Source organism: Durio zibethinus, chromosome 8 (genome assembly GCF_047325235.1).
Source record: "Durio zibethinus cultivar Kanyao isolate XHJ-2024 chromosome 8, ASM4732523v1, whole genome shotgun sequence".
Classification (NCBI taxonomy): domain Eukaryota; kingdom Viridiplantae; phylum Streptophyta; class Magnoliopsida; order Malvales; family Malvaceae; genus Durio; species Durio zibethinus.
Window position 1 is genome coordinate 378,373 of NC_143169.1, and position 22,537 is coordinate 400,909.

Here is a 22,537-nt window from a genome sequence, read left to right on the forward strand (position 1 = left end):
CTTCATTTTGCTAAAAATACCTACACATGAGAAAATCAACAATTTAGGAGTATACTTTCATGAAATTCTCAAGAAACAAGTAAAAATACATCGTAAAATCATATGATAATTCTTTTAAATTATAGAATTGTCACACTCCAAAACTTAAGATTTTTGCTTGTCCTCAAGAAAAACAAGACCATGCAAGACTCAATACCTACTTCCAATTACTCTTTCAACAAAATTTCCCATAGATTACATAACAAATATAACTAGAAGAAAATCATAAGCAAATGACAAATATACAAGAATCATCCTAGGACAAGTTTCCTTTTAATTAGAGTTTCATTTAAACAATATCTCTCTCATATCATTGCATGGACTTTAATGATGATTATGCAAAATATGAAATTTTGAACTAAGTATCATTAAAGTGTGAATATGTTTCATAGATTTGCTTTTTCCATCTCTCTCCATTATTGTAGATAGACACACAATCGATTAGGTATTTATAAACTTGTAATGTAAGCCAACGGTTAAGGTATGATAAAAGACATTTTAGCCTTAATTACCAATGCATTTCTTGTCTAAAATCATTCAAAGAAAAGCTTTCAAGGTAAAGAAAGTTAAGATCTTGTCAAAAGAATCACCCTGAAATTTTGCATGTTGCATATCCCTTTGCTTTCTTCTTTGCTTTAGTACCAATTTATTTTCTTTTCATTTTTCATTTATTTTTCTTTCCTTTTTTGGAATACAAGCTATTTTTAGTTTGCTTCTTTTTCTTTCTTTTTTCTTTTTTCTTTTTTTTTTTTCATTCTTTTTCCAAGCTCCACAATTCCCTAAATAATGCATATCTCTAAAACGATGCATGAATTTCCTTATGCATATAAGGTAAGGGACCAAAAGATAGGAAATATAGAAATAGAGGCTTAGGTTCACAATGTTGACTCATAACAAAGAAAAGATATAATTAGCCTCAAAAGGGGTGATTATGGAAATATTAAATCAAGGTAAGATTGAAAGGTTCAATCGATTCAAAGATAGCCTATATCATTTCCATAATTATATATCCTCTAAGATTCTACCTTATGAGATGATTTAAACAAATTTTAGAATATTAAATACTACTTTAAATAGCAATGAATAAAAATATTTCATGCTCACATAATCATAATAAATGAAAATTACTAATAAAAAAAGTCATTAATTCAAGTATTCAACTCATAATCAACACAATATTCAATCTTTTTCTAGAGCTATATTCATTTTCAATCTCTACGTATCATTGGATTTATGAAGAACTAATGAAAAGAAGCATGGTAATGATTTAAGCAAAAACATTTTGCACATATTCATGAAAAATTTTTGAAAAATTTTGAAAATAATTTGAACAAAAATTTTCATATCCCCAAACTTGAAAGACACATTGTCCTCAATATGTAGATATCAAGAATTAAATAGTATAAATGAAAAAAGAAACTCATCTATCTCCATGAATGCTAAATGACCATAACTTGGAAACTTTTCCTTCTTTGCCATTTTATTATACTTACAAAAGAAAGTAAAACCCTACAAAACAAACAACAAAACATTAAACCAAATTGAGCAATATTCACAATAACCAACATGAAATGTAAAACTTAGGTTGCCTTTTAAGCAACGCTTAGTTATAGTCAACAGCTTAGCTACTTAATTTCAAATCACATGTTCATAGTAATCACTCCATATTTGATCGTAACATCTAACCATTTAAGGCCTCTATATTGACCAAATCTTCCACAACTTGATCTAACAGTGGATGGTGTTAAATAGCAAGGGTGTTTCCTTCTTTTAACAAACACATAACATCACACCTTAAAAGACTTAGGTAAATAAGTGTAGGTTTTAAATTCCAAGTAATTGATACATCAACATCATTTGCAGTACTTTCCTTTTTCATCAAACCCTTACCCTCGTTCCTAGAAGGACTTAAGTTTAGGTATAAGTTTCATATTCGGGGTTACCTATGACTCCAAAATAATAGAAATACTATATTTTTTCAACAAACCATTACCCTTATTCCTATATGGACTTAGGTAGGTAGGTTTAGGTTGAAGTTTTACTGTGACAATTATATCCAAAGCCATGTCAATAGTCAGAAGTGCACTAGATAAAGTTTTTGATTTTAAATATGCTACAACTTTTATCCTAATGATTTACTCTCTATCTAATACAATTTTCCTATCAATTGCTTCATTAAAGCGTTTAAAAACTCCTTTGAAAATTTCTTTTTCCATTAGTTCCTCCTCTAAAGAGGAAGAGATCATGTCTTGCATAGTAGACTCTTATTTTATGTAAACCTCTTGAGTGTAAGAGGGTAAAAGGTAATGTAGACACCGATTTTGTCCGGGTCTACTGTTTTATTTTTATAATAATAATAATAATATTTAACAAAACAAACAAAAAATAAAAAAATAAAACGAAAATAAGACAGAAGTCAAGGGGTTGGTACGATGCCGAACTGCCTCGACCAACTCCCTGTCAGCCACCCAACCAACTCCTCGACCAACCCAACCAATCCCCTGACTAGCTCTCTCAGCCTACTTACAGCCACCCTATAGCCACCTAGATTCTCCTAAATAGAAACCTTTTAAAATCCCCAGCCATCTTCCTCATTGGGGGATCGGTCAGCTCTCGAAAAAAAAAATCCATTTTCAAACACTCAGCTACCCCCCTCAAAATACTCGAGCACCATCTAACTGAAAAAGAAAAAAAAGAAACACAAAAAAAAATAGAAACACAAAAACAGAAACAAAAACCAAAACGAAATCACAATCCTCCCCGTAGGGAGGAACCTCAGCGCCGAGCCACCTGTACCAACAAAGAAGGGTACCAGTTAGCTTTCAACACAAAAAAAAAATCAAAAACTTCAAAACTCGATCTACGTGAATCAAGCCGTTTTTGGTGAAAAAGAGGCCAGATCTGCGCTCAGGAGGTCGAGAAGAGTTTATGGGAGAATTTTGGGATTTTTTGACCACCGGTGACCTGTGAACGACGGCAGTACTGACGGTCGGCTGGCGTGCGACTGAAGAAGAAGAAAAAAAAAAGCTATTTTTTTTTTAAGACTGAAAAAAATGACAAAAAAAAATTTTAACTTTTATATAAACTGTCACTAGCCAAAATGCGTCGTTTCAATAAAAGCCCAAAACGACGCCGTTTTAACCAAAGAAGGATCTGCGCGTTGACCCGAACCTGACTCGAGATCCATGCAACCCGACCCGACGACCCGTTCCAGCCAGCCTTGAATCGGTTCATACGAACCACCAGTGGACCGGACTGAAAACCCCCAAAAGTCCAAAATCCTCAAAATCCAAAGTCCTAAAAAAATCCTAAGGACACGTATGAAAATTCTATTTGAAGCAATTTGTTCCTGAATACCGCCTAGATGATGGGGTATTTAAAAAATTTTACTTCATGAAGTCTTTTCACACGATTTCTTAAATCGCATTAATGATAAGATTAATAAATAAAAAAAGCATAACAGTAAATTAGGATCTTAAATACAAACAGTCACACCTAAGCTCTGCCTAGATGTTGGAGAGTCGGGGTGGTCTCATTATATTTAAGAATCTAACTCTTAAATTGCATCTCATTTTACATGACATTCATTAGCATGATATACCTTAGCATGTTATTATCAGTATTTACTTGTACTATTCTGTCTTTAATTTTTTTTATTTACTACTTAGTGATAAAATATCTTATAATAAAAAAGAATAATACTAAAAAAAATCTTTTTGTGATATTACAAAATAAAATAAAAATAACATTCTAAAAAAAATAATTATTGGTACTCTGTCTAGATGTTGGAGAGTCACCAACAATTTTCTATAAAGAGCGTTATTTCATTTTAAGGATTGTTGTGTTAAATCTTAAGCGAAAAGAGTTATTTCAAATTCTGCCTAGATGTTGGAGAATTTCAGGATAATTTTTAACTTAAAGATTTTCTCAATATTCCTAAATAAAAATTTTAGCAAAAATATTTTTAAATGAAGGGAATTAATGTTAAATTTCAAATTAAAACCATTTTTATCCAACGTTGAAAATAGCGCATAATTAAATGGTACCAATTATGGGCGTTGTGGGGGTGCTAATCCTTCCCCACGCATAACCGACTCCCGGACCCAACCTGATTTTTTGCAGACCAAAATTTATCTTTTTGATAAGACTTTAAACTCGTTTTTATAGTTTTATTAAAAAGATAAACTTTTGGGTGGCCAATTACACCCTAACAAAGATTGGTGGCGACTCTTTCTTTTTTACTTTTCTCAATTTTAAACTCATTTTTACGTCTGACGGTTCCAAAATCGTTACGACAGCTTGGCGACTCCACTGGGAATTTATTTAAGAGTCAGGCCAAAATTTTAATTATGTGCTATTGACAACGGTTGGATTTAATTGATTTTATTTGATATTTAATTTAATTTCTTTTATTTTATTTTTCTGAAAATAGTCATGTTAATAAATGAAATAAATTATGTGCTAGTTATTACTTCATTTTGATTTTGTTTTTGATTTATTTTGATTAATACATTACCTTGCACACACTTTGCATATTCACTCGCATACATGAGCTCTATACCCGGGCTCCATCCTTTTAGGAGGAAGTGAAATAGCTACGCTCTCGTGAGGTGATAACCTCCGTATTTGCTAGCGAAACACTTCCACTCAGATTGAACCCGTTCTGTTAGTAGCCTGTAATTGGTGAGGATCGGAGAGCCTTACTAGTCTATAATGGACGATAATGTGAAGAATAGTCTGGGAACCTTTAAACATGTAAATCTTAACCCGACATATAGTGAACCCTAAAGTCCAACTTTAGGATAGAGCCATACTATCCCTTTTACGAGAAAATTATCTAAATTAGGACACTACGTATATTCTGATATGCTTGCTCATTCATTTACTCAGTTTTATTTATTTGTTTTATTTACATTCTTGATTTGTTTTATTGTCTTCAATTTTGTTGCATGCATCATATAGGTACCATATTTTTAGAGGGTATTGTTTTGGACTAATCTTCAACAAAACAAAAAAACTTTCAAAAAACCTAAAAGATGTCGTCTGTGTGTAAGAGCTACTTAGAGTTCATGAGCCATTCAGAAGGTACTCAGGGGAAAGAAGGAGATTGCTTAGTAGATGGTCATATATCGGTGCTACCACAGTCAGTGTATATGGATCTCAGTCAAAATAATATATCAGAATTGGAAGCCATTTGGAAATAGTGGAGAACAGAGAAAAAAGAATCTTTTTCCAAGAAATACGGGGATGTGGCACTGCTTATGTCTGTGACGGTTGATGAACAGCTAATGAGAGCCGTAATACAATTTTGGGATCCATCTTATCGATGCTTTGTATTCAACCAAGAAGACTTAGCTCTCACAATCGAAGAATATTTTTCTTTACTCCGGATAGAGTCTACCAATCAAGACAAGATCTATTGGAAAGAGCATAAGACCACCGGATATAAAAAAAAATTAGCCAAGATCATGCAAGTGGAGGTTGAAGAGATAGACAAGCACAAGAAAGAAAAAAATAGGGTCGAGACCATTCCATCAGCTTTTCTACTCGAGTACATAAGAAAGTATATTGATACTGATCAGAGGTTGGATGTGTTTGCTTTGGCCATCTATGGATTAATGATATTCCCTAAGGTTTTAGGATATATAGAAGCATCAATGGTTAATTTCTTTGAGTAATTAGATAAATGTATAAACCCTTCACCAACTATTTTGGTAGAAACTATTAGATCACTTAATTTTTATCGAAAAAAGGGTGAAAGATAATTTATGGGGTGTGCTCAGTTACTTTTTGTTTGGCTTAGAAGCCATTTTTGGGGAAAAGAGAAGACATCATTTCGACCATTCTCCGTGCATTTCAATCTTATCGAGGAGTTTATGACTAAAAAATGGAGAAAATATTAGACAAAAGGTCAGTGGTTGGCATTCTTTTTGGAGCTCACTAGCGAAGATGTAACATGGAGGGTACCATGGATGCTTTCGATGGCTATCTTATATAGTTGTGGAGACGAGTCATGGGTACCTCTGCTAGGAATATGGGGGGCAGTGAGTTATGCACCCCTTATGGTTCAAAAACAATATGATTCACGGTAGTTCATCCCTATGACTCATAGGCTTGGTTCACTTGAGTTTGATTATGAAACACCCGGTTATGTGAAAAGGGTTCATGAAATCATCAAAGCATGGAAGCAAGTCAATCGAATGAGCCCAGCTAGATTCACAGATAATGTTGCTGAAGGTTACCTTGCATGAAGGATGAAAAGGGTTAACGAAATTAGGCCTCTACCAGCTGATGTTTCAAAAAAATTATCGCCTCCTATTTCAGTACCAGTATTATCGACTTTTAAGATCGTTCAACGAGAGTTTGAAATTGAAAAGAAAAGGTTAGAGAAAGAAAATATGGCTATGATGGATCAGGTTAACCAACTAAGATATGATTTGATGATGAGAGATGATGTAGTACAGAAGTTGACTAAAGAATGAAAAATATTGAAAAAAGATCTGTAAAATCTGCATCAAAAAAATAAGAAATTAAGGTTGGATAGTAGACCTTTGAAGGGATCCAAGAAAAATGTGGAAGAACTACGGGACATGGTGGAATATTGGAAGAACAAAGCTCGAGAGAACAAAGAAATGATCTTCACACTCACTAAAGAATAGCATGAATGGAAAGAAAAACTTTAAGGAGCTTTTGAAAAGGTAGCAAGGCCTCAAAGACAAAGTGAAAAGCTAAAAGTCAAACTAAAGAGCGAACAAAACAAGAACTTCGATTTACAAAGTGAGAAAAAAGCCTTAGAGCATGAATTAATGAGCTTGGAGCTTCAATTGACAAGCAATCAGAGGCACATAAATGAGATTTTGACTGAGTGACAAGATAGAGAAGATTATTGGGCTCGCACTTGCAATATGGAGGTAGATGCTCGAGATATGTGGAGAGCGAAAAGTTTAGGGAGGCAGTAATACATTGAACACCTGACTGCTCAAATCTACAAGGCTGTCCGAAAAGCAAGCAACATGGTTGAAAAGGTGAAAGCATTGGAACGAGAGATTGTACCAACCCAAGGCCACAGTCAAAGATTATTGCACTTTTTGCATGAAGCTAGGGAGCAATATGCTCAAATCAAATGTTTTTATGGCTTTAATGCGAGAATGATTTGATGATGTGTAAAGACTCCCATGGTTAATGAAAGTTTCTTTTTGTTTCGATCGATCCAAAACAATACCCTAATTTGCATTTCATTCATTTCATGCATGCATTTTCATACTAACAATAATATCAACAACATTATATCATCCGATCTAATTCATGGTTAATAAACTAAGGTTCAAGGATAACAAAGCCAAGGAACCACAACCCGTCAATTTCACATAGATATAATACTCATTCCCAGACTCGAGCCATGGAATAAGAGAATAGAGCTAGGTTTGAAGTGGTCGAAAAGGTACAAGAAGAGATACAAGAAAGAGCGATGGAAATACAATAAAGAATTGAAACACAAATGAATAAATTAAGGCAACTGTTGATTGGATCAATGAAAGGAAAATGAGTCACTGGTGTATTAAGGACAGGAGATGAGGTTAATGTGAAAGAGCCATTATACCCTCTTGGATTCACTCCACCTCAAGTTCATGTTCAAGTTCTTCACGGTATACACATACAACTACCAAGTGCGCAGCCATACCCCTATGTTAATCATTCTGTAAATCAGCAACCGACCCACTTGAATGTCAATTCGAGACCCATCCCAGTCGATCCCATCATGGTACCAAATCTTGATGACCCTGTTGAGCAAGAAAAGTCTCACAAAATGTCAGAACCTGTTATAAATTCAAAAATTCAAGACAAGTATGACCAGCTTGAAGAGAGGCTTAAAGCGGTTGAAGGTAATGACACTTATGGGGTTATTGATGCCAACGAGCTCAGCCTAGTGCCTGACTTGGTTATCCCACCAAAATTTAAGACCCCAGATTTTGAGAAATACGATGGGATAAAGTGTCCATCTACTCATATCACCATATTTTGTAGAAAGATAATGGCTCATACCCATAACGACAAACTATTGATACACTATTTTTAGGATAGTTTGACTAGTTCAGCAGCTAAATGGTACGTGTAATTAGATCGAAATAAGATCAGTTCATGAAAAACCTTGGCCAAAGTGTTTCTTGCTCAGTATAAGCACGTCTTGGATACAGCCCCTAATAGACTATCATTACAAAATATGGAGAAAAAGTTGACGAAAACCTTTAAAGAATACGCACATCGGTGAAGGGATGCAGCAGCCTAAGTACAACCACCACTAACTGAAAAAAAGATAATCGTGCTATTCGTCAATACTTTGAAGGCCCCGTATTATGACAGATTGGTGGGAAATGCCACGAAAAACTTCTCTGACATGGTAATTTCAGGGGAGATGATAGAAAACGCTATCAAAAGTGGTAAAATTGAAGGGTCTAAAAAGAAGATAGCTACCTTAAGAAAGAAAGAGCAGGAGACACATGTTGTCACTCACACAAATCCCCCACACCATCCTTTTGTTTCATATAACCCACACCCCCATTACTACCCTACCATAAACCAAATCTCTCAACAACCATACCATTATCAAGCACCTCAACAACCGCTACCCAGATCAAGTTTTAGCCTTCAACCATCCAATTACACCTCGGTACCTCTAGCTCGACCATTTACTCGACCAACCTACTCAAACAGCAATCAAAAAAACTCACAGAATAATAACAATCGAGAAAGACCTCATTTTGACCCAATTCTCATAACATACACAGATTTATATCCTCAACTTGTTGAGAAACATCTGCTTGTTCCTGTTATTATTAAACCTTTGAAATCTCTATTTCCCAAATGGTATGACCCCAATGCAAATTATGATTATCATTAAGGGAATCTAGGTCATTTTACTGAGCATTGTACTACTTTGAAACATAAAGTGCAAGGGTTAATCAATGAAGGAGTATTAAATTTTGATACCAACCAACAAGGGACTCCAAATGTCAATGGGAACCTCCTATCAAATCATACCAGACCATCAATAAATACTTTAATTGATGGGCAAAGAAGCCACGTGAAGGAGAAAATAAATAAAGTTAAGACTCCAATGGCTAAGGTGTTCAAAGTATTGGTCAAAGCTGACATGTTGAAGCCAATAGAACCTCAAAATTCCTCTGAAGTAATTAACTCAAATGAAAGCTGTAATTATCACAGAGGTGTTATGGGGCATTCTATCGAGAATTGTCACCAATTTCGTCAGAAGGTGCAAAAATTGATGGATGAAGGTCGAATAGAGTTTTACCAAGAGAGAGAAGAGTTGGTGAAAGTGTCTACCATTGATTGAAAGAATAAGTTTGGGCGTAGACCAGTAACTATCTATTATGATGAGAAGCCAACATCGAAGCTAGAAAAATTCATCTCTCGACCAGTGGTGACAATTAAAGTTCCTGGGCCTTTTTCATATCAGAATGATAAAGCAGTACCTTGAAAGTATGATTATGATGTCGTAGTCAACTCAGATACTGCCAACATAACGGGTGTAGGAGGCATAACTCAAAGTGGCAGGTGCTATACCCCAGAGGCTCTAGAAAAAGTTAAAAAAGAGAAAGCCAAGGTAGGGGAAAAAAATGAAAGTCAGAGTGATCTTGATGCAGCACCAAAAAAAAATATCAGAAGTCAGTATCTGAGAATGAAGCAGGTGAATTTTTGAAGTTAATAAAACATAGTGAGTATAGCGTGGTAGAACAGCTTAACAAGATGCCAGCTAAAATTTTGTTATTGTCATTATTGCTCAATTCAGAGTCACACTGTAATGCTTTGCTGAAGGTGCTAAATCAAGCATATGTGTCTCACAATGCTTCTGTTGAATATGTGGAACAGCTTGTTGGCAATCTGACGATTTCAAACTATATCTCTTTCAATGATGATGAGGGTAAAAGAAGTACCAGGGCTTTTCACATTACTATGAAATGTAAAAGTCATATAATGGCTAAAGTTTTGATTGATAATGGCTCATCCATCAATGTTATACCTGCGACTACTCTGGCAAAACTCTCTGTTGATGGATCTTATATGAAACCTAGTCATATGATAGTGAGAGCCTTTAATGAAACTAGAAAAGAAGTGCTGAAAGATATATAAGTGCCATTGCAGATTGGCCCATGTACTTTCAACATGAAATTTTAAGTCATAGACATCTCTCTTTCATACAGTTGTTTATTGGGTAGGTCGTGGATCCATATGGCAGGTGCTGTTCCATCCTTATTACATCAAAAAGTCAAATTCATTGTTGAAGGGAAGCTAACATATGTGGCAGAAGAAAAAGATTTATTGGTAACTCAACCGATAAATACTCCTTATGTGGAATAGACAGATAAAGCTCTAGAATGCTCTTATAGATCTTTCGAGATTGCCAATACAACATATATAGCTGAAAGATCTAAATTATATTCGCCACACTTATATACGACTACTAAAATGGTAGTCAAACAGCTTACCAAGATGGGATGATGACCTGAAGTCGGACTTGGGAAGAACCTGCAAGGAATCACGAAGCCATCAGCCATATATGAAAAGAGAGACAGGTTTGGCTTAGGATATAAGCCAATAAGAAGGGACAGAGTAAGAATGATGAATGAGAAAAGAGATAAGAAGATAGTTAATCTTAAGGGATATGAGCTGGAGTCAGAGCCGATAGTCATTTCATACCTCTATAATTCTTTTCACTCGAAAAGATATATTTATCCAGATTTACCGAGAGCCCCAAATGCAGGATTCCTAAAAAATTTTCAGAGCTGGCTATTCAAATGATGGATGATGGAGAAAAGAAAAGTCAAAGTGAAGAGCTGTTCGTGTACCCTTATCCTTTAGATTTTGAGCTAGATAATTGAAAAGTTACGGAGTTGCCTATTGTTTTTAAAACTTTGGAAAAATAATGTGAAACTTTAAATCCCTAATTACTTTCTACGAGTATTAGGAGATCTTTTATGGTGTGTTTATGTTTGTTATTTTAATAAAAGACTTAGAAGATGCATCCATATTTTTTTTATTGTTTTTATCTTCATTTTACCTTTCATTCTTTTCTTTCCATCATTTTCTTACCATTCCATTTTTGTGTGCCAATATTCTCTCCATCGCAGGGTCCCAAACAATGAACATAAAGATAATCATGGTAATAATCTCGGATTTGATTTCAAAAACTTAATTCATGTTGATGAACTTGATAATGAGGAAGATTCAGACAACTACACATTGCCTCTTGATTTGTTAAAATTAATAGAACATGAAGATAAGCCAATTGAACCCCACCAAGAAATTACTGAATCAGTAAATTTAAGAGATGGTGAGAACAAAAGAGAAGTCAAAGTTGGTACATCTCTTTTACCAGCTGAAAGACAGAAGCTAAAATAGCTGCTCTGAGAATATGTAGATGTGATCGCGTGGACTTACCAGGATATGCCAGGACTCAGCGCTGATATTGTAGAGCACAAGCTATCTTTAAAACCAAGATGTAAGTCGATGCAGTAAAAGCTAAGACGCATGAAACCAGAGATGTTGCTAAAAATTAAAGAGAAAGTGAAGAAATAATTCGATACTGGATTTTTGGAAGTGGCAAAATATCCGAAATGGGTTGCCAACATAGTGCCAGTTTCTAAGAAGGATGGAAAAGTGAGAATGTGTGTCAATTATCAAGATTTAAATAGAGCAAGCCCTAAGGATAACTTTTTTTTACCTCATATTGATACTCTAGTGGATAATACTACTAGGCATTCCATGTTTTCCTTTATGGATGGTTTCTCAGGCTATAATCAGATCAAGATGGCTCAAGATGATATGGAGAAAACCATATTTGTGACCATGTGAGGGACATTCTGTTACAAAGTTATGCCTTTTGGGTTGAAAAATGTTGGTGCTACTTATCAACGAGTAATGGTGACTATTTTTCATGACATGATGCATAAAGAGATAGAAGTGTATGTGGATGATATGATCGTAAAATATCGTAAAGAAGAGGATCATATAGTCAATCTTAAAAAGCTATTCGACAGGTTGAGAAGATTTCAATTGAAGATGAATCCTACCAAATGTACATTTGGAGCCAAATCGAGAAAACTATTGGGCTTTGTAGTCAGTGAAAAAGGAATTGAAGTCGATCTAGATAAGATACAAGCCATCCAAAACTTATCTCCTCTTCATACCTTAAAAAAAGTGCGAGGCTTCTTAGGGAGATTAAATTATATTGCTCGTTTCATCTCTCAACTCACTTATAAGTGTGATCCTATTTTTAAGCTTCTTAGAAAACATGATCCTGGAGAATGGAATGATGAATGCCAAGAACCTTTTGATAAGATCAAAGAATACTTATCAAATCCACCTGTGTTGGTGCCACCAATGCCAGAAAAACCTTTGATTTTGTACTTAACAGTGCATGAAAATTCAATGGGATGTGTGTTGGGGCAAAGAGATGAAACTGATAAGAAAGAACGAGCAATTTACTACTTAAGCAAGAAGTTCACTGATTATGAGTCAAAGTATTCACCATTAGAGAAGATCTGTTGTGCATTAACCTGGACAGCTCGAAGGCTTAGACAATACATGCTTTATCACACAACTTGGCTCATAGCAAAGTTGGATCCTATTAAGTATATCTTCGAAAAGCCCTCATTAACAGGAAGAATAGCACAGTGGCAAGTTATGCTTTCAGAATATGATATCATATATATGACTCAAAAGGCTATTAAAGGAAGTGCAATAGTTGAATTCCTTGCTGATCGTGCAGTCGAAGATTATGAGCCAATGAAATTAGATTTTTCTGATGAAGATGTGATGGCCATTGAAGAAAATGAACCTATTGAAAAATCATGGAGGATGTATTTTGATGGAGCTGCTAATGCTTTGGGTCATGGTATTGGGGTAATTTTGATATCTCCTGATGGATGTTATTACCCCATCACAGTCAGATTAAATTTTAATTGCACAAACAATGTGGCTGAATATGAGGCCTGTGTTATGGGTCTACAAGCAGCAATTGAAAAAAAGATCAAAGTGTTAGATATGTTTGGAGATTCAGCTCTAGTCACCTATCAGTTACGAGGTGAATGGGAAACAAGAGACTCTAAGTTGATTCAGTATCATAAATACATCTCTAAGTTGGTTAAGCAATTTAAAGAAGTTCAGTTTAAGCATCTACCTAGAGAGGAAAACCAAATTGTTGATGTACTGGCGACTCTAGCTATAATGATCAAAATAGATGTAAAAACTGAAATCCAACCCATCAAGTTGGATGTGAAAGATGTACCAGCACATTGCTCAAGTGTTGAAAAAGAAATTGATGAAAAGCCATGATATCATGATATCATGCAATACATTAAAAGCCAGTAGTACCCAGAACATACAACAGAAAATGATAAAAGGACTATCAAAAGATTGGCCATGAGTTTCTTCATTGATGGAGATATCTTTTACAAAAGAGATCGAGATCAAGTGCTCTTAAGATGTGTAAATGCAGTTGAAGCAAAAAAGATTATTGAAGAAGTGCATGATAGAGTTTGTGAGGCACATGCAAATAGTCATATGATGGCTAGACAAATTATGAGGGCTGGCTATTATTGGTTGACAATGGAGAGTGACTGTATTGATTATGCTAAGAGATGTCATAAATGTCAGATTTATGCTGACAAGATTCATGCCTCACCATCAACATTACACGTTCTGGCTCCTCCGTGGCCATTCTCTATGTGGAGTATGGATGTCATTGGTCCCATCACTCCAAAAGCTTTGAATGGGCATAGATTCATTTTTGTGATGATTGATTACTTCACCAAATGGGTAGAAGCTGCATCATATGCTAGCATGACCCGATCTGTGGTATGTAAGTTCATAAAAAGAGAGATAATATGCAGATATGGGCCTCCAAAGATAATTATTTTTGATAATGCCAAAAACTTGAACAACAAAATGATGAATGAAGTATGCACTCAGTTCAAGATTCGTCATCATAATTCGACACCATATCGTCTGAAAATGAATGGGACAGTGGAGGCTACAAATAAGAATATCAAAAAAATCCTAGAGAAAATGACTGAAAATTACAAAAATTGACATGAGAAGTTACCTTTTGCCTTGCATGCTTATAAAACATCAGTCAAAACATCTACTGGGGCCACACCGTTCTTTTTGGTATATAGAATGAAAGTTATGCTACCGGTCGAAGTGGAAATTCCCTCACTTAGAGTCTTGATAGAGGTAGAGTTAGAGGAAGCAGAATGGGTTCGAAATCACTACGAGCAGTTAAACCTCATCGAAGAGAAAAGATTGTTAGCACTTTGTCATGGTCAATTATATCAAAAGAGGATGATGAGAGCACATGACAAGAAAACTCATCCCCGTTGCTTTAGGGAATGAGACTTAGTGCTAAAAAGAATCCTTCCAAATCAACATGATAATCGAGAAAAATGGACACCAAATTCGGAAGGCCCATATGTGGTGAAAAAGGCCTTTTCTGATGGGGCATTGATTTTGGCAGAAATGGACGGAGGTGATTTGCCTACCCCAATAAATTCAGATGTTGTGAAGAAATATTTTGCTTAAAAAAAGAGTAAAAAAAGAAAAAAAGAAAAAAAATGATGACTTATCTAAGCTGAAAACCTGAAAAGGTAGCTTGGATGTGAAGCAGAAGCATCATCAAGAAAAGATCCCATAATGCAGGGGCAAGTGTAGTTTGACGAACTCTGAATGATCAAAGAAGTCATCTAATTTAGTTTTAAAGAAAGAATCTGAGATTATTTTATCCATGATTATCTTGTGATCATTATTTGGGTACCTTTGTTTCAACTCAAAAACTTTGACATGCACTTGTTGCCAGCCATATGAAATACATTATCTTTCTTTTGAAAATAATGCCTATTCTTTCTTTTATCCTTATCTGATATTTTTGTTCATTGTACAAGTGAATAAGAGAAATGTGTGATTGCATTTTATTTGTCTTGAACTTAAAATGATGAAAAGAAAAACAAACATGAAAGATCTCAGCATTACTTTTAAAGTTGACAAAGGCAAATGAAAAAGGATGAGAAAAGCATGACAAGACATTGATGTTACAGACTTTTGAAGAAAAAAATATTGTGGTCAAATGTTGAGAACAGATTGGTCATATAAGAATTCAGATAAAAGAAACTGAAAGCAAGAGATTTCGAGAACCTTTTTACTACAATGAGCGATTTTAATTGCATTACATGCATTGCATTATGAGCACTCAGTACATGCATTCATGAGAAGTTGTAACAAAAATAGAAAATTTTCATTTTTTTAATGAAAAACAAGATTTTGGTAAAAACGATGATCAAACAAAGGAATTCAAAAGAGAGAAATTTACTTGTTCAAAGATGAGAACTCAAATTTAAAAACAAATAAGAATTTTAAAGTTGTGGAGCCTCTATTGAGAGGAGCTTTTTCAAGATGAGAATTTTAAAATTGTGGAGCCTCTGTTGAGATGAGCTTTTCCAAGATGGGAATTTTAAAGTTATGGAGCCTCTGTTGAGAGGAGCTTTTCCAGATGAGATTTTAAAGTTGTTGAACCTCTGTTGAGATGAGCTTTTCCAGATGAGATTTTAAAGTTATTGAACCTCTGTTGAGATGAGCTTTTCCAAGATGGAAATTTTAAAGTTGTAGAGCCTCTGTTAAGAGGAGCTTTTCCAGATGAGATTTTAAAATTGTTGAACCTCTGTTAAGAGGAGCTTTTCCAAGATGAGAATTTTAAAGTTGTGGAGCCTTTGTTGAGAGGAGCTTTTCCAGATGAGATTTTAAAGTTGTTGAACCTCTGTTGAGAGGAGCTTTTCCAAGATGAGAATTTTAAAGTTGTGGAGCCTCTGTTGAGAGGAGCTTTTCCAGATGAGATTTTAAAATTGTTGAGCCTCTGCTAAGATGAGCTTTTCCAAGAGAATTTATTTTCAAACAAAATCGTTGTCTTTGTCTTTGCCCTATTCTTGATTCTCAGTAATGTGCAAAGAGGGGCAGCTGTAGACACCGATTTTGTCCGGGTTTACTGTTTTATTTTTATAATAATAATAATAATATTTAACAAAACAAATAAAAAACAAAAAACAAAACAAAAATAAGACAGAAGTCAAGGGGTTGGTACGATGCCGAACTGCCCCGACCAACTCCCTGTCAGCCACCCAATCAACTCTCCGACCAACCCAACCAATCCCCTGACTAGCTCTCTCAGCCTACTTATAGCCACCCTATAGCCACCTAGATTCCCCTAAATAGAAACCCTTTAAAATCCTCAGCCATCTTCCTCATTGGGGGATCGGTCAGCTCTCGAAAAAAAAAAAGAAAAAAATCCATTTTCAAACACTCAGCTACCCCTTTCAAAATACACGAGCACCATCTAGCCGAAAAAAAAAAAAAGAAACGTAAAAAAAAAATAGAAACACAAAAATAGAAACAAAAACCAAAATGAAATCACAGTCCTCCCCGTAGGGAGGAACCTCAGCGCCAAGCCACCTGCACCAATAAAGAAGGGTACCGGTTAGCTTTCGACACAAAAAAAAATACCGAAAACTTCAAAACCCGATCTACGTGAATCAAGGTCGTTTTTGGTGAAAGGAGGCCAGATCTGTGCTCAGGAGGTCGAGAAGAGTTTATGGGAGAATTTTAGGATTTTTCGACCACCGATGACTGGCGAACGACGGTAGTACCGACGGTCGGCCAGCGTGCGGCTGAAGAAGAAAAAAAAAAAAGCTATTTTTTTTCTGAAGACTGAAAAAAATGACGAAAAAAAATTTTAACTTTTATATAAACTGTCACTAGCCAAAACGATGTCGTTTCAATAAAAGCCCAAAATGACGTCGTTTTAACCAAAGAAGGATCCGCGCGTTGACTCGAGATCCGCGTAACCCGACCCGATGACCCGTTCCAGCCAGCCTTGAATCGGTTCATACGAACCACCAGTGGATCGAACTGAACCGGTCAGATCGCCTGAACTGCCGATCCAACTACTGAACCGGTTAGACCGCCCGGACCAACTTTGACCGGACCGTTGACCGATCCCGTTTAGGTAAAAAAAAATTTTTTTTGAATTTTTGAATTTTTTATATTATTATTTTTGTTATTTTTTTTATATTTATGCATGATAAAATTGTTAGAATAAATGTTTAATTGTTTTAATAATAATAAAATTGAAAACAAATAATAATTAAAATATATTAAAATGCTCAAAAAAATAATTTTTATTATTTTTCTTGCCTAGATGTTAGAGGGAATAAAAATATTTTTTTAAAAGAAATAATTCCACCTAGATGCTGAAAATTTATTATTAATAAATTTTCATAAAAAATAAATATAAGAAATTTTTAAATTAATTTTCAAAAATTATTAAAATCGAACTTGCTTCGAAAATCCGCCTAGATGTTGGAAATTTTTAGAGATGTTCGTATTTTTTTTTAAAATGAAACCTTAAACACTAATTCTTAATTTTCAAAATCATAGGTTTCTAAAACCCCTAAAAATCCAAAATCTCTTAAATCCAAACTCTATAAAATTCAAAATCCCTAAAACCCAAAGCCCCCAAAAGTCCAAAATCCTCGAAATCCAAAGTCCTAAAAAAATCCTAAGGACACGTATGAAAATTCTATTTGAAGCAATTTGTTCCTGAATACCACCTAGATGATGGGGTATTTAGAAAATTTTACTTCGTGAAATCTTTTCACATGATTTCTTAAATCGCATTAATGATAAGATTAATAAATAAAAAAAGCATAACGGTAAATTGAGATCTTAAATATAAACAGTCGCACCTAAGCTCTGTCTAGATGGTGGAGAGTCAGGGTGGTCTCATTATATTTAAGAATCCAACTCTTAAATTGCATCTCATTTTACATGACATTCATTAGCATGATATACGTTAGCATGTTATTATCAGTATTTACTTGTACTATTCTGTCTTTAATTTTTTTTGTTTACTACTTAGTGATAAAATATCTTATAATAAAAAAGAATAATACTTAAAAAAAAAAAAATTTTTGTGATATTACAAAATAAAATAAAAATAACATTCTAAAAAAAAATAATTCTTGGTACTCTGCCTAGATGTTGGAGAGTAACCAACAATTTTCTATAAAGAGCGTTATTTCATTTGAAGGATTGTTGTGTTAAATCTTAAGCGAAAAGAGTTATTTCAAATTCTGCCTAGATGTTGGAGAATTTCAGGATAATTCTTTAACTTAAAGATTTTCTCAATATTCCTAAATAAAAATTTTAGCAAAAATATTTTTAAATGAAGGGAATTAATGTTAAATTTTAAATTAAAGCCATTTTTATCCAACGTCGAAAATAGCGTATAGTTAAATGGTACCAATTTATAGGCGTTGTGGGGGTGTTAATCATTCCCCAAGCGCAACCGACTCCCGGACCCAACCTGATTTTTTGCAGATCAAAATTTATCTTTTTGATAAGACTTTAAACTCGTTTTTATAGTTTTATTAAAAAGATAAACTTTTGGGTGGCCAATCACACCCTAACAAAGATTGGTGGCGACTCCCTCTTTTTTACTTTTCTCGATTTTAAACTCATTTTTACGTCTGGAGGTCCCAAAATCGTTACGACAGGTAACATTCCTTCACAAGTGGTTCTTTAATGGAAGGTTTAAGCACTTTAGAGGGAAATAGAGACACATCTACTATATTATAATTATTTTTAGGCCCTAATGAAGATATAGATGTTTGCACTATACTAACTATCTCAACAGTCTCTAATTCTCATTTACACTTTTATTATCAAAAAAATTATTTAAAGTACTCATGGAGTGCTCATCATCAAATACATCACCTATTAAACTATCAAGCACTTCTACTCTCAAGCAATCATTTGAGTCTCTAAAAAACTTGAAAGCTTTGAAAACATTGAATATTATTTTTTTAATCTTAGACGTGCATTGTTCCCTTTTATTTTTGAACATCAATAAGAGCTCTACTTGTAGCTAGAAAAAGTCTTTCTAAAATAGGCATTTTCTATCTACTTCTACATCCAACACCATAAAATTAGCAGGAAAAATGAATTTGTCTACTTTTATAAGCACATCCTTTATAATTCTCTTAAGATATTTCAAAACCTATTAGCAAGCTGTAATATCACTAAGGTTTGTTTCACTTCCTCAATGCCTAGCTTTTTAAATATTGACAAAGGTATCAAATTAATACTTGCACCAACGTCACATAATGTCTTGTTAAAAGATAGGTTACCTATGGTGCATAGAATGGTAAAGCTCAATGGATCTTTTAACTTTGATGGTAGGTTTTTTTGAATAAGAGCACCGCACTTTTTAGTAAGTGTAACTATTTCATAATCCTCTATCTCTTTTTTTTAGAGATTATATCTTTCATAAACTTTCCATATATAGGCATTTGTTCCAATACATCTACAAAAAAGATATTAATGTGAAGCTTTTTAAACACCTCACGAAATGTGAAACATTATTTCTCTTCTTTTGGCCTAAATCTCTATGAAAAAGGAATAGGTGGCCTAAATGGTTCAACTTTACAAGGAATAAGCCTAGAGGAAGTGCCAGCACAAATGTTATCGACCTCTGGCATTTCACTACCATCACTTCCCTTTTTATTTTTTTATTTTTTTTTCTCCTTGTCTTTAAATTGTCTAACTGTAACTATAGATGAAACCTAAACTGGATCATTAGCCAATTCTCATCCATTTCTAAAGGTTATCGCTTTGCAATGCTCTTTTCCTTTTTTCCTAGAATTATCTCAGTATTGTTAGATAGGGTACTTTGAGGATGAATAGTACCTAAACTAGCTAGTTGACTCATATACAATTTAAGATTCTTTATGGTTGTCCCTTGACTTTAAATAAGGTTTGTTTGGGTTGTAGCATGGAGTAAAATATATCTTTAAAGGAATTTTTCTTTTCAAAATGAGGTAATGGTTGATATTGAGGCATCATAGGCTAGTGTTAAGGTATTGAGTGTAATGAAAAACCTAAAAGGTTATTTGGTTTTGGACCTAATGGCTAACCTTGAACATTTGCCCATGAAAAAATAAGGTTGTTTTACCATTCGAGATTGTAGCTATTAGAATAAGGGTTTGATTGTTACCTTGCAGACTGAGTAATGTATTGAGCTACTTAGTCTTAATAGGACTTTTATTAGTTGAATGATTACATTCACATACCCCACAACAAATGAATTGGCTATGAATAGGTTGGTGTTGACTAGGTATCGAAATAGTGCTTAAAGCATCCACCTTCTTAGTTAAAAATGCTAACTAAGAGTTTGTGGACAAAAAGGCATCTAATTTATAAACACTCGAGGATTTCTTAGGGTTTTACCTATCATTTGGCCTTTGATAGTTATTAACCGCCATATCTTCAATCAACTCATAGGCTTTATTAATGGATTTACTCATCAATGTCCTTCTTGTAACATCATTTATGATTGTCCTAATTTGCTCACTCAATAATTATAAAAAATTTAAATTTCTAGCCATAAAAGAATTACATTATGTGGACATTTCCTCAGAAAATCCTTGTAACTTTTCCAAGTCTCATACAAGATTTCTGAGTCATACTGCAAGAAACTTGTGATTTCACTCCTCAACTTGGCTATCTTTGTAAATGGAAAGAATTTAGCTAAGAATTTTTATAATGCCGCAATCTTACATCGAAATAATCTGAAGTTCTATTATAATATATATATATATATATTTATAACCAAACTTATGAAGCACCTTTTTATGATACAAAATTATGAGAACTTCGAGTCAAAATAGATAATACCTCACAGATTGAGCGTAAATCTTCATAAATGATATCAGAACATTCACCAATCGAATAGAAACTAAGTGCTACTCTATGAAAGCCGCCTCTAGAATCTTATAAGAGCTAAGTATTATACAATGGAAACCATCTCTAGAATCCTAATGTCTAGTATGATCCTATGATCTTTGTGTACTTTATGTTATGATTGCCCAATGTTTGGCGTGATTTAGTGGATTTGTGTGCTTTATGCTGGGTTTAACCGGGACGTCAAGCTTTAATGGGAAAAGTTTGTGATGCCCTAATCCTACATCAGGATAATCTAAAGTTTTTTATGATATATATATGTAGAGATCTAAACTCAAACTTGTAAGGTACCTTTTGTGAGATAAATCCATGAAAGTTTTGGGTCAAAATAGATAATACCTTGTCGGTTGGGTACGGGTCTCCACAAATGATATCATGCAATCACTAGTCAAATGAGAACTAAGTACTATGCCATGGGTGCCATATCTAGCAAGAGTTAAGTGCTACACAGTAGGAGTCACCTTTTAATCTTAACATCTGGTGTGATCCTATGATCTGTGTGTGCTTTGTGTTTGATTTGGCCAACATTTGGTGTGATTTGGTGGATCTATGTGCTTTGTGTTCAACTTGACAGAGATATCAAGCTTTAATGAAAGAAGTTTGTAACACCTCAGTCTTACATCAGGATAATTTGAGGTTTTACTATGATATATATAGAGAGAGAGATTTAATCCCGAAGGTGTTTTTTGTGAAAAAAAATTATAAGACATTCGAGTTAAAGTGGACAATACCTTACAAGTTGGGTGTGGGTTTCCACAATATTTGAGTCAATCATCTCAAATTGTGATAAAACCCGATGGCATAGAAGTGAGCCAACTTTTTGATCTATCGTTAATTGAAAAGGAAACAACCTTAGTCTAATAGCATGTTCAAACATGCCATTATGTTTGAACATTTCATAAATCTTAAGAAGTTTCGTAGGTGAGCATTTGGATCCTTACTAGCTAGACCACCAAATTGTATTGAGGTTAATCTTAAAATTGTTTACTTAAATCACTGGCCAATTAATACTTGTTTAGAATCTATTAAATTGCAGCATAGCATTATCTTTAAAAGTCAAATTCTCTAGATGCTCAACCATGGTGTTAGGTTAAGGTTCTAGTCTCTTCCTCCTTAATCTTATAAAGGTTTGTTAAATCTCAAGGTCAATCAAGATGAACTCATGACTCCTCACCTTGTGCATACACTGGCTAGAGAGACTTGAAATAAGAACCTGAAACTAAACAAAGGACTAGAGGAACTATGTACATTATTTACACTAAAAGGGTGAACTAATCTATAACTAGTGATGCTTTGAATTGATATTAGTATTTGATTAGCTGTTAATCTCAGACAACAGTGTAAAAAACTTGATACACTATAAGAGCACTGGCCAAGATTAAGTAATAAAATAATGAGTAAGATGTTACTCCCCTGAGGATTGGGTAACCAAGTTCTAGGTACCAAAGATACACATTTTAGCTGAAGTTAAGTTAGCTTGATCAACTATGAGAAAGTATGTAAATTAATGAGAACGTAAACTAAGGTTGTATGAAAGTAACATTAAGTAACAACGAAACTGAATATAACTAACAAAACAGAATTTTAACCAACTAATCTTGCATGAAAACAAAAATCGAAAGAAATGAAGTCAAAT

At 34.2% G+C, this 22,537-nt stretch overlaps 1 non-coding gene across 1 annotated transcript; it reads left to right on the forward strand.

The window, feature by feature from the left end:
* Positions 1 to 20,552: 20,552 nt before the first annotated feature.
* On the forward strand, positions 20,553 to 20,659 carry LOC149516945 (small nucleolar RNA R71). Its single transcript, XR_016344356.1, has one exon. It is a non-coding gene; the product is annotated as a small nucleolar RNA R71 (small nucleolar RNA).
* The last annotated feature ends 1,878 nt before the right edge of the window (positions 20,660 to 22,537 follow it).